Below are 14,999 nucleotides of genomic sequence, written 5' to 3' on the forward strand. Positions count from 1 at the left end.
AGTGGTCACAGGCCCCATAGGAGAAAGCGAATCTGCACACACATCCAGCACATGGCTACTAAAACTAGCATCTGAGAAAGCTATCACACAATGACTCTCTATAACCAAGGAACCCATACAGAATCTTTGCCACTGAAAGCACCCAGAGCTGAAGCTAGGTGACATTAAACCATAAACACTTAAGTCATATCCTCAAGCAGGACAAAAACAAAAAATAACAAAACATAGTAAATTAAAAGTAAATCTAAAACTTATTAAAGAAATAGTCTACCCAAGTGAGAATAAACCAGATTAATAATTCTGGCAATATGAAAAAGCATAGTTCTAAAACACCCCAAAAACATCACTCTAATTCTCTATCAGTACACCCAAACCAAGATGAAACCTTTGAAATACCAGATAAAGAATTCAAAATGTTGATTATTAAGCTACTCAGGGAGATACAATAGAAACATGAAAAGCAACCTAACAAATTTTTAAATTCAGAATATAAATAAGACATTTTCTAAAGAGATAGATATTTTGAAGGAAAAACAATCAAAACTTATACAAATGAAAGACACATTTAACGAACTATAAAATGCAGTGGAAAGTTTTCACAATAGGAAAAACAATCAAAACTTATAGAAATGAAGACACATTTAGCAAACTATAAAATGCAGTGGAAAGTTTTCACAATAGATTAGACCAAGAAAGAATTTTAGAGCTTGAAGACAAGGCTTTCAAATGAACCCAACCAGATAAAAATAATAATAATAAAAAGAGTTAAAGGAAATAACAGTTTCTAGAAATACGTGTTAGTGTAAAATGGCCAAACCCAAGGATTATAGTGGTTTCTGAAGGAGAAGAGAAAGCAAAAAGTTTGGAAAACCTATTTGAGGAAATAATTTTGGAAAACTTCCATGGCCTTGCTAGAGATTTAGATATTCAAATTCAAGAAGTTTAAGCAACTCTTGGGAGATGCACTGCATAAAGGGCACTGCCAAGGCATATAGTCATTAGGTTATCTAAAGTCAATCTGAGGAAAATAATTCTAAGAGCAGTGAGACAAAGGAATCCAGTAACCTATAAATGAAAATGTATCATAGTAACAGTAGACTTCTCAGCAGAAACCTTACAAGCCTGAAGGGAGCAGGGTCCTATCTTTAGTTTCCTTAAACAAAACAACTGCCAGCTAATAATTTTGTTTTCAGCAAAACTACTCTTCATAAATGAAGGATAAACAAAATCTATTTCAGACAAGCAAATGCTGAGGAAATTTGTCATTACCCATCAGCCCTACAAGAAATACAAAAGGAGTTCTAAATGTTGAAATAAAAGGTCATGGCATACTAGAATAGAAACTCCTGAAAGCATAAAATTCACAGGGCTTGCAAAACAATAACACAATGAATAAAACAAACTCACCAGGTAACATTCAACATGATGACTGGAATAGTACTTCACATCTCAATATCAATGTTGATTCTTCACCTAAAAGAAAATAGATTGGAAGAATGGATTTAAAAAATGCAAACCAAATACCTTATATCTCCAGGAGATACACCCAACTCATAAGGATTCTTGTAGACTCAAGGTAAAAGGGTAGAAAAAGGTATTTCACACAAATGGAAATCAAAAGCAAGGACAGGTAGCTATTCTTAGATAAGAAAGACTTTAACAGTAACAAAAAGACAAAGACGGTCATCATATAATGATAAAGGATAAATTTAACAAGAAGGTATAACAATCTTAAATATATATGCACCTAGTTCCAGAGTTCCCAGATTTGTAAAGCAATTACTACCAGACTTAAGAAAAGAAATAGATAGCAACACAATAATAGTGGGGGAATTCAACACTCTACTGACAGGACTTGACAAATTATCAAGGCAGAAAACCAACAAAGAAACACCAGACTTAAACATCACCCTAGAACAAATGTACCTAACAGATATTTATAGAACATTCTGCCCAAAAACTCCAGAATAGACATTCTTCTCATCAACACATAGAATGTTCTCCAAGATAGGCCATATGATAAGCCACAAAACAAGTCTCAATAAGTTAAAAAATTAAAAATATATGAAGTAATTTCTCAAACCACAGTGTAATACAACTAGAAATAAAATACAAAAGGAACCTCAAAACTATACAAATGCATGGAAATTACACAATCTGCTCCTGAAGGATTTTGGGGTTAACAATGAAATCAAAATAGTACTTGAAAAAAATTTCAAAATGAATAATAACTGTGACACAAGGTATCAAAACTTCTGGGACATGGAAAAAGCAATGCTAAGAGGAAAGTTTAGTGTCAAGTGCCTACATCAAAAAGTCTGAGATCACAAATTGAAAACCTAACATTATACCTCAAGGAACTTGTGAAACAAGAAGAAACCAAACCCAAAGCCGGCAGAAGAAAAGAAATAACAGAGGTCAGAACAGAACTACATGAAATTAATACAAGACATAAAAAAGATCAATAAAACAAAAAGTAGTTATTTGAATAGATAAACAAAATTGATACACTACTAGCTAGATTGACCAAGAAAAGTAGAAAGAAGATTCAAATAAACTCAATTAGAAATGAAAATGGAGACATTACACCTGGCACACAGAAGTTACACCTGACACACAGAAATATATGACACTACACCTGACACACAGAAATATGAAAGATCATTCCAGACTACTACTATGAATCCCTCTATGCACACAAACTAGAAAATCTAGAGAAAATAGGTAAATTTCTGGAAACATGCAACCCCCTAACTTGAATCAGGAAGAAACAGAAATCCTGAACACACTGATAACAAGCAGCAAGATTGAATCCATCATAGATAAACTTCCAACAAAAAATACCCAGGGCCAAATGGATTCTCAGTCACATTCTACCAGACATTCAAAGAAGAATGGGTACAAATTCTACTGAAAATATTCCCAAAGACTCAGAAGGAGAAACTCCTCTGTAACTCATTCTATGAAGCCAGTATTCCCTTGATATAAAGCCAGGAAAGAACATAACAACAATAAAAAAAGAAAAAGAAAAAGAAAACTACAGACCAATATTCCTGATGAATATAGATGCAAAAATACTCAACAAAATACTAGGAAACCAAATTCAACTGCATATCAAAATATAATTCACCATGATCAAGTGGGTTTATCCCATGGATGCTGGGATGTTTCAACATATAAAAGTCAATAAGTGTGATTCATCAGAAAACAAAATTAAAAACAAAAACCATATGATAATCTCAATACACAAAGAAAAACATTCAATACAATCTGGCATCCCTTTATGATAAAAATCTTCAACAAACTGGTCATAGAACAATATATCTCAACATTATAAAAGCCAGCTGGGCACAGTGGCTCACACCTGTAATCCTAGCACTTTGGGAGACTGAGGCGTGTGGAATACGAGGTCAGGAGTTTGAGACCCGAGTGACCAACATGGTGAAACGCCGTCTCTACTAAAAATACAAAAATTAGCTGGGCATAGTGGCATGTACCTGTAATCCCAGCTACTCGGGAGGCTGAGGCAGGAGAATCACTTTAACTCGGGAGGCAGATGTTGCAGTGAGCCAAGATCGTGCCACTGCACTCCAGGCTGGATGACAGAGCGAGACTCTGTCTCAAAATAAATAAGTAAAATAAATTATAAAAGCCATATATGACAAACTGGCAGCCAATAACATAGTTAATGGTGGAAAGTTAAAAGCATTCCCCCTAAGAATTGGAGCAAGACAATTATGTTGACTTTCTCCACTTTTATTCAATATAATACTGGAAGTCCCACTCAAAGTAACCAGGCAAGAAAAAGAAGTAAAGGGCATCCAAATTGGAAAAGAGGAAGTCAAACTACGTTTGCCAGTGATATAGTCTTATACCTAGCAAACCCTAAAGATTCCTACAAGAGACTCTTATGTCTTATAAATGAATTCAGTAAAGTCTCAGGTTACAAAGACAATGTACACAAACCAGTAGCGGTGCTATACACCACCAAAAACAAAGCTGCAAATCAAATCAATAACTCAATCCCCTTTTCAATAGCTAAAAAAATAAAATAAAATATCTAGGAATATACTTAACCAAGGAGGTGACGTTCTCTACAAAGAGAACTACAAAACACTGCTGAAAGCAATTACCAAGGTAGTTATGGGTAGTTCTCCATAACAAAGGAGCTGAAAAGAAATTACAGATGACACAAACGAATAGAAACACATGCTGTGTGCATGGATTGGAAGAATCAATATCAAGAAAATGACCATACTGCACAAGTCAATCTACAAATTCAATGCAATTCCTCAAAATGCCAACATAATTTTGCACAAAATTAGGAAAAAAGCATTCTCAAACTGCATATGGAACCATAAAATGGCCTGAATGGCCAAAGCAATTCCAAGCAAAAAGAAAAAAATCTGGAGGCATCACATTATCCAACTTCAAATTATACTACAAGTCGATAGTAACCAAAAGAGCATGGTTCTGGTGTAAAAGTAGATTAATGGACCAAAGGAATAGGATAGAGAACCCAGGAATAAAGCCGAATGCTTACAACCAACTGATCTTTGACAAAGCATACAAAACATAAATTGGGGAATACACCCTATTTAACAAATAATGCTGGGAAAATTCAATAGACATATGTAGAAGAATGAAATTGGTACCCTAAACTCATTATATACAAAAATTAAATCGTGATGGATCAAAGACTTAAATCTAAGACCTAAAACCTAAAAACTCTAGAAGAAAACCTAGGAAAAACTCTTCTGGACACTGTCCTAGGCAAATAATTTATGACAAAGACAAGAGCAAATGCAACAAAAGCAAAAATAAGTAAATGGGACCTAATTAAACTAAAATCCTTCTGCACAGCAAAAGAAATATTCATTAGAGTAAACAGACAACCCACAGAAAGGGAGAAAATATTTGCCAGTTATTATCTGATAAAGGACTAATATCCTGAGTCTACAAGCTCAATGAATCAGCAAGAATAAAACAAATAATCTTATTAAAAGTTTCCAAATAATGAGTAGACATTTCTCAAAAGAATACATACAAACGGCCAACGAACATATGAAAAAATGCTCCATATCACTAATCATCAGAAAAATGCAAATTGAAACTACAATGAGACAATACCTGAGCCAGAATGGCCATTATTAAAATGTCAAAAAGTAATAGGTGTTGGCCTGGATATGGTGAAAAAGGAACACTTATACACTGCTGGTGGAATGTAAATTAGTATAACCTCTGTGGAAAACAGTATGGAGATTTCTCAAAAAACTAAAAGTAGATCTACCATTTGATCAAGCAAGCCCACTACCAGTTATCTACCTCCTCCACAAAAAAAGTCATTATATGAAAAAGACACCTACAAGCATATGTTTATTACAGCACAATTCACTATTGCAAAGATATAGAATCAACTTGCATGCCCACCATACACGATGAAATACTACTCAGCCATAAAAAAGAATAAAATAATGTCTTTTTCAGCAACTTGGATGGAACCAGAGGCCTTATTCTAAGTGGAGCAACTCAGGAATGAAAATCCAATACCTCATGTTCTTATTTATAAGTGGGAACTAAGATATGGTATGAAAAATCATAGAGTGGTATAATGGAGACAGAAGACTCAGAAGTGGGGAGAGAGGCAGGATGATGAGGGATGAAAAACTACCTACTAGGTACAATGTACACTACACAGGTAAAGATGGGTGCACTAAAATCCCAGACTTCACCACTGTGCAATTCATCCCTGAAACCCAAAATCCCTTGTATCACTAATGCTATTGAAACAAAAACATTCTAAAAACAAATTAATGCCAAACCTTTAAACTCTTCCGAAATATTTAAGTGGAAATCATAGTTTCAAACTCATTTTATGAGACCAACATTACCAATATCAAAGCCAGACAAAGATACTACAGGACTGTATTGTATATTTCAAAGTGGCTAGAATTGAATTTTAATGTTCTCATCACAAAAAAACGAAAAATTAGTGAGGTGATGGATATATTAATTAGCTTGATTGGATCTTTCTATAATGTATACATACATCAAAACATCATATTTTACTTCATAAATACTAATTATCATTTGCCAATTATAAATAGAATTTTAAAAATTAAAAAATAGTTTCAGACCAATAACCCTGATGAATATTGATGCCAAAATCCTCAGCAAAATGTTATCAAATTAAATTCAACAGCATATTAAAAGGATTATATATTGTGACGAAATGAGATTTACCCCTGAGATACAAGGATGTTTTAACATACGAAAATCAATCAATGTAATACACCACTTTAACAGAATAAAGGAAAAATATGTGATCATCTCAAATGATGCAGAAAAAGCATTCAAAAAATTTGACACTTCTTCATGTTAAAAGAAAAACACAACAAGCTAGGAATAGAAAAATAATTACCTCAACATAATAAAAGTCATATACAAAAAGCCTACAGTTAACATTATACTCAATGGTGAAAAACTAAAAGCTTTTTCTCCAAGATGTGAAACAAGGCAATTATATTTTCTCTTACAACTTCCATTCAACATAATACTGGAACTCACAGCCAGAGTAATTATGAAGCAAAGAGAAATAAAAGGAATACAAATTGGAAAAGGAGAAATAAATTTATCTGTTTTTGCATATGACATGCTCTTATGTGCAGAAAACCTAAGTATTTCACAAAATACTCTGTTAGAGCTAATAAGCAAATTCAGCAAAGTCACAGGATACAATATCGACATTGAAAAATCCGTTGTGTTTCTCTATACTAACAATGAACAATACAAATGGAAAATTCAGCAATAATTCCATTTACAATGGCATCAAAAAAAAAACACCTGTATTTAGGAATAAACATAACCAACGAAGCGAAAGATGTGTACATCATAAACTACAAAACACTGCTAAACTAATTTAAAGAAGACACCAATAAATAAAAATACATACTATATTCATGGATTAGATGTCTTAATATTGTTAAAATATTCATCTTAACTAAAGCAATCTACAAATTTAGGCAATCTGCGTAAAATCACAAAGGTCTTTTTCTTTTGCAGAAATAGAAAAAAGTCATCCTAAAATGTGTATGCATTCTCTAATGATCCAAAATAACCAAAACAATCTTGAGAAAGAAGAACAAAGCTGGAGGTTTCACACTTCCTTATTTCAAAGTACATTACAAAGCTGCAGTAATTTGAGTGTGGTACTAGCATGAAGATAAACATAAAAATCAATACCATAAAATAGCGAGCTTAGAAATAAACTCAAATATATATGAGCAACTAATCTTCAACAAAGATGCCAAGAATACACAATGAGGAAAGGATAGTATCTTCAACAAATAGCACTGGGAAATCTATATCCACATACAAAAGAATGAAATTGACTGGATCCTTTCCTTACCCCTTATACGAAAATTAATTCAAGATGGATTAGAGACTTAAATGTTAGACCTAATACCATAAAAACCCTAGAAGAAAATCTAGGTAGTACCATTCAGGACATAGGCATGGGCAAGGACTTCATGTCTAAAACACCAAAAGCAACGGCAGCAAAAGCAAAAATTGACACATGGGATCTAATTAAACTAAAGAGCTTTTGCACAGCCAAAGAAACTACCATCAGAGTGAACAGGCAACTTACAGAATGGGAAAAAATTTTTGCAACCTACTCATCTGACAAAGGGCTAATATCCAGAATCTACCAAGAACTCAAACAAATATACAAGAAAAAAGCAAACAACCCCATCAAAAAGTGGGGAAAGGATATGAACAGACATTTCTCAAAAGAAGACATCCATACAGCCAACAGACACATGAAAAAATGCTCATCATCACTGGCCTCAGAGAATGCAAATCAAAACCACAATGAGATACCATCTCACACCAGTTAGAATGGCAATCATTAAGAGTCAGGAAACAACAGGTGTTGGAGAGGATGTGGAGAAATAGGAACACTTTTACACTGTTGGTGGGATTGTAAACTAGTTCAACCATTATGGAAAACAGTATGGCGATTCCTCAAGGATCTAGAACTAGATGTACCATATGACCCAGCCATCCCACTACTGGGTATATACCCAAAGGATTATAAATTACTCTACTACAAAGACACATGCACACGTTTGTTTATTGCGGCACTATTCACAATAGCAAAGACTTGGAATCAACCCAAATGTCCATCTGTGACAGACTGGATTAAGAAAATGTGGCACATATACACCATGGAATACTATGCAGCCATCAAAAAGGATGAGTTTGCGTCCTTTGTAGGGACATGGATGCAGCTGGAAGCCATCATTCTTAGCAAACTATCACAAGAAGAGAAAACCAAACACCGCATGTTCTCACTCATAGGTGGGAACTGAACAATGAGATCACTTGGACTCGGGAAGGGGAACATCACACACTGGGGCCTATCATGGGGAGGGGGGAGGAGGAGGGATTGCATTGGGGAGTTATACATGATATAAACGTCATGCACATGTACCCTAGAACTTAAAGTATAATAAAAAAAAAAAAAAAAGGAAAAAAAAAAAAAAGAATTATTCAGAATGAGAAGGTGGAGAAAAAATAACATAAAATAAAATAAAATATAAAGAATGAAAAAAAAAAAAAAACAAAAGAATGAAATTGAACCCTTTTCTTACATTATATAAAAACTAACTCAAAATAGATTAAGACCTAGGTATAAGTACCAAAACTATAATGCTAAAAACAAACAAACAAACAAACAAACAAAACATAAGGAAAACTTATGACTTATGACATTGGAATGGGCAATGACTTCTTCAATACGACAAAAAAATGCAGAGTAACAAAAGCAAAAATATACACAAGGGAATAACTCTAACTTAAAAACTTCAGTGCAGAAAAAGAAACAATCAAGTAAAAAGACAACCTGCAGAAAGGAAAATATTTGCAAACAGTGTATTGGATTAGGGGTTAATAATCAGAGTATATAAAGAACTCATAACTCAACAACAAAACCAACAACCCTTATTTAAAAATGGGCAAAAATTTGAGTGGACACTTTCTTAAAGATGAGATACAAATGGCCAATAAGTATATGAAAAGATGCTCAACCTCACTAATCATCGTGAAATAAAAATCAAAACCACAATGAGATATTATCTCACACCTGTTAAGATAGTATTAAAAAACAAATAAGGTCAGACACGATGGCTCACGCCTGTAATACCAACACTTTGGGAGGCTGAGGCAGGTGGATCACAAGATCAGGAGTTCGAGACCAGCCAGATAAATATGGTTCAATCCTGTCTCTACTAAAAATACAAAAATTAGCCAGGCATGGTGGCATGGGCCTGTAATCCCAGCTGTACTCAGGAGGCTGAGGCAGGAGAATCACTTGAACCCAGGAAGCCGAGGTTGCAGTGAGCCGAGATTGTGCCATGGCACTCCAGCCTGGGTGACAGAGCTAGACTCCATCTCAAATAAATAAATAAATTAATTAAATTAAATAAAATAAAACAAAATAAAAATAAAAATATAAAGCTTCTGCACAGCAAAAGAAATAATCAAGCAAATAAATAGACAATCCAAAAAAAATGGAAGAAAATACTTGCAAACTATACATCCGACAAAGAACTAATATTCAGAATATACAAGAACTCAGATGAATAAGCAAGAAAATAATAATTTTATTTAAAAATGAGGAAGTGACACAAACAGACATTTCTCAAAAGAACATATAAAATTGGCCTATATATATATATATATATATACACACACACACACATACAGCTCTTCATCACTAAGAATCAAAGCACTGCAAAGAACATATAAAATTGGTGCATATACATATATATACGTGTATATATATATATATATATATACACACGCACAGCTTTTCATCACTGAGAATCAAAGAACTGCAAATTAAAACCACAATGGGATACCTACCACCTTGCCCCACTCACAATGGCCATTATTAAAAAGTCAAAAAACATAAATGTTAGTGTGGATGCACTGAAAAGGGAATACTTAACACACTGTTGATGGGAATGTAAATTAGTATAACCTCTATGGAAAACAGTATGGGGATTTCTCAATGAACTAAATGTATATCTACCATTCAATCTAGCAATCCCATTACTGGATATATACCCAAAAGAAAATAAGTCATTATATCAAAAATATACCTGCACTCATGTGTTTACCACAGCATAATTCACAACTTGCAAAAATATGGAATCAATTTAAGTGTGGACCAACCAACAAGTGGGTAAAGAAAATATGGTACATATATACCATGGAATACTACTCAGACTGAAAAAAAAAATTGTCTTTTGCAGCATCTTGGGTGGAACTGGAGGCTATTATCTTAAGAGAAGTAATGCAGGAACAGAAATGAAATACTGCATATTCGCACTTATAAGTGGAAGTTAAGCTATGAGTATGCAAAGGCATTCAGAGGCATTAGAGACTCAGAAGAGAGGAAAGTGGGTGAGAAATTTAAAAATTCACCTATTGGGTACAATGTACAATATTCAGATGATGGGTACATTAAAAGCCCAGACAATACCACTATAAAATTAATCCACGTAATCTAAAACCACTTGTACCCATATTGAAATGATAAATAAATAAATACATACATACATACATACATACATACATACATACATGTCAGTAGCGGTGCTGCACACCACCAAAAACAAAGCTGCAAATCAAATCAATAAGTCAATCCCCTTTTCAATAGCTTAAAAAAAAAAAAAGAATAAAATACCTAGGAATATACTTAACCGAGGAGGTGAAGTTCTCCACAAAGAGAACTACAAAACACTGCTGAAAGCAATTACCAAGGAAGTATAGTTCTCCATAACAAAGGAGCTGAAGAAATTACAGATGACACAAACAAATAGAAACACATGCTGTGTGCATGGATTGGAAGAATCAATATCAAGAAAATGACCATACTGTACAAGCCAATCTACAAATTCAATGCAATTCCTCAAAATGCCAACATAATTTTGCACAAAATTAGAAAAAAAAATTCTCAAACTGCATATGGAACCATAAAATGGCCCGAATGACCAAAGCAATTCCAAGCAAAAAGAAAAAATCTGGAGGCATCACATTACCCAACTTCAAATTATACTGTAAGTCGATAGTAACCAAAAGAAGGAAGAGCAACTCTAAAATGTTAAAAGATAAAAAAGGCTGTCATCCTAGATCTTTATAAAATGAAAAATATCCTCCAAAATAAAGGTTGGGCAAGTACTTCAAAAGCCAGTCTGGAATATCTTCAAAGCAAGTTAAATACATAGTTATTACTTGACCTGGCAATTCTACTCCTAGGTACATACCCAGGAGAAATGGAAACATATGTCCACACAAAAACTTGTAAACAAATATTCTTAGAAGAATTATTTATAAAAGCCACAAGATGGGTACAGCACGAATGTTCATCCCTGATCAATGTATAAACACAATGTAGTATATCTATATAATGGAACATTATTTGGCCATAAAACGGAATGACGTATTGATATATACTAAAAAATAGATAAACCTTGGAAACATGTTTGGAAACATGTTAGTTGAAAGAAGTCAAACACAAAATATCACATTGTATAATTCCATTTATGTAAAATGTCTAGAATAGGCAAATCTATAAAGATAACAACAGATTAGTGGTTCCCAGTGCATGGGGCTATCAGAAAATAGAGACTAACTGGTAATGAGTAGGGGGCTTCTTTTTGGGGTGATAGAAATATTCTGGAATTCGAAGGTAGTGATGGCTGCATGAATCTGTGAGTATATTAAAACATGGAATGACACACTTTTAAATGAGAATTTTAGATATGTGAATGCTATCTCAATAAAGGCATAACCAAAATAATGACAATTAGTACTTCTGCTTTCATTTAGAGCATAAAAAACTGGATAGATTATTGTTCCCCATAATAATGATAAAAGCCAAATAAGCTTTGAATTTCTCAGTTTTCCTGAGCCCTTCAGAGACCTGGATTTACAAGGCAACCATCCATAAAAATAAAATTCCAAAGTGACAAGTCTCACCAAAGAGAGATGAAATACATGAACTGTCTCACTTTTGACAGAGTATGAGAAAAGAGGTAGCCATCGTAGAGGTAGACAATCAGGTATGGACTACCAAGTCACTTTGGAGTAGCTAGAGGTCACTAAACACAGAGTAGTTGTATAGTACAGACTTGAGTGAATTTTTCATGCTTTTCCATACAAACTTTTATGTTGTCTGAAACTTTCATAATAAACTTTTTTTTTTCTTTTTATAACTTATATTTTAGGTTCAGGGATACATGTGCAGGTTTGTTATGCAGGTAAATTTTGTGTCATGAGGGTTCGATGTACAGATTATTCCATCATCCAGGTGGAAAGCAGAGTACCAAATAGTTTTCCAATACTCCCCTCTTCCCTCCCTTCACCCTCAAGTAGGCCCCAGCATCTGCTGTTCTCTGCTTTGTGTCCATATGTACTCATGTTTAGTTCCCACTTGTAAGAACATGTGGTATTTGGTTTTCCGTTCCTGTGTTACTTCGCTTAGAATAATGGCCTGTAGCTCCACCCATGTTGCTGCAAAGGACATGATCTTATTCTTTGTCATGGTTGTATACTATTCCATGAAGTATATGTACCACATTTTCTTTATCCAGTCTACCATTGATGGACATTTAGGTTTATTCCATGCCTTTGATATTGTTAATACAGCTATGATGAATATATACATGCATGTGTCTTTATGGCAGAATGATCTATAGTACTTTGCAAATATACCCATTAATAAGATTGCTGGGTCAAACGTAATTCTGCTTTGAGTTCTTTGAAAAATTGCCACACTGCTTTCCGCAATGGCTGAAATAATTTACATTCCCACCAGCAGTGTATAAGTATTTTTTCCTCCACAACCTGGTCAGCATCTGTCATTATTTGACTTTTTAGTAATAGTAATTCTGACTGGTGTGAGATAGTATCTCCTTGTGGTTTTGATTTGCAGTTCTCTAATAATTAGTAATATTGAGCATTTTTTCATATTCTTGTTGGCTGCATGTATGTCTTCTTTGGAAAAGTGTCTGTTCATGTCCTTTGCCCCATTTTTGATGAGGTTGTTTCACCAGCACTTATTTATTTTCATTATAAAATAAGTACAATGGAGATGGTTAGTTTGTTGTAGGGAGAGAGAGAGAGAATAGGCAAACAGGTATGAACAGGTAATTCACAGAATAAGCTGTATGGCCTATAAACATACAAATAGTGGATAACTTCATTAATAGTAAAGAGAATGCAAATACAAGAGAATGAAATATTATTTCACATCCATAGCTTGGCAAAGTATTTTAATATACTCCCTGCACCATGACTTTGGTACAGGGATGTGAAGAAATAAGAAATGAGAATTTTCATACACTTTTCGTAAGAGTATATGTTATCACAATAATTTGTAAAAGTTGCATGAAGTTCATCATGATTTTACCTTAGGAATCTTCAATTACATGTATAGAAATATACCCTAAAGAAATTATTATACAGGTGTATATGGAGTATAAATAAGAATTTTCATTTTAGAAATAAGAACATCAATTTTATTGATTGATGTTCTTATTTCTAAAATTTTCATTCCATTTCAATTTTATTGATTGATGTTATTTCTAAAATGAAAAGTACATTAATGTAAATGTAATGTATCTCTACTGTAATGTGGTACATTAATGAAAATATAGTATATCTCCACTAAAATGAAAAATTAGTCATATATCAATAAAGATAAACTGAAAAAAAGTTGCTAAACTTACAAAATGATACAATATATAAAGTTATAAAAACGTATAAAACATTATATATTGTGTGTAGCTATTTAAGCATATAGTAATGTATGATACCATACATGTGAAAGATAAACATAAAATTTATATTAAGAAAATACATGGATGAAAATTAAGCTTAGGCAAGGGTAGGCATGGGACCTCAGCTGAACTCTAAGGTCATAGTTCTTAAACAAAATCTATTTGAAATAAAATGGAATAACAAGAAGATTTTATAAACCATTGTGTTTACTATTGTATTCTCTCTGTGACTGTCCACATATTTGAAATAGTTATAAATAAAAAACATAAATGAAAATGATTACTACAAACTTGTAAACTTATATTTGGCCCATAGCTACTCACAAATGAAAAATAAATAATTCTAAATGCCTTTATTATAAAATAAGAAAATCAAAATAAAGTACTTATTCAATCAATAAATTAGAAAATAGCGATATCACTTTTTGGGGAGTAGGAGAGAATAGTAATGAAATAATTAGAGATATTATTGTATTACAAACTAGAAAAATATGGCACCATAAATAAACTCGAGTATTTTTCTGTAAAAAGAGGCAATAAAATATGTAAACTTTTGTAAGTATAATAAAGGAACGAAGACAGAGATAATGCAGACCACAGCAAACGATAATAAGGAGTAGGGAGATTAAAAATATAGTAAACGTAGCCGGGCGCGGTGGCTCAAGCCTGTAATCCCAGCACTTTGGGAGCCGAGACGGGCGGATCACGAGGTCAGGAGATCGAGACCATCCTGGCTAACACAGTGAAACCCCGTCTCTACTAAAAATACAAAAACTAGCCGGCGAGGTGGCGGGCGCCTGTAGTCCCAGCTACTCGGGAGGCTGAGGCAGGAGAATGGCGTAAACCCGGGAGGCGGAGCTTGCAGTGAGCTGAGATCCGGCCACTGCACTCCAGTCCAGGCGACAGAGCGAGACTCCGCCTCAAAAAAAAAAAAAAAAAAAAAAAAAAAAATATATATATATATAGTAAACGTAAAAAAGCAATTGGTAATCTAGTAATTAAGATACTTATAAAATAGGTTATAGTCAAACAGAAATAACTGCATATGTAGTATTATGTCATATCTGTCCTTTTGTGTCTGGCTTATTTCACTTAGCATAATGCCTTTCAGGTTGAGCTATGGTTTTGCAAATGGCAGAATTTTTATTT

Source organism: Trachypithecus francoisi, unplaced genomic scaffold (assembly GCF_009764315.1).
Source record: "Trachypithecus francoisi isolate TF-2019V2 unplaced genomic scaffold, Tfra_2.0 Lachesis_group6, whole genome shotgun sequence".
Taxonomy (NCBI): domain Eukaryota; kingdom Metazoa; phylum Chordata; class Mammalia; order Primates; family Cercopithecidae; genus Trachypithecus; species Trachypithecus francoisi.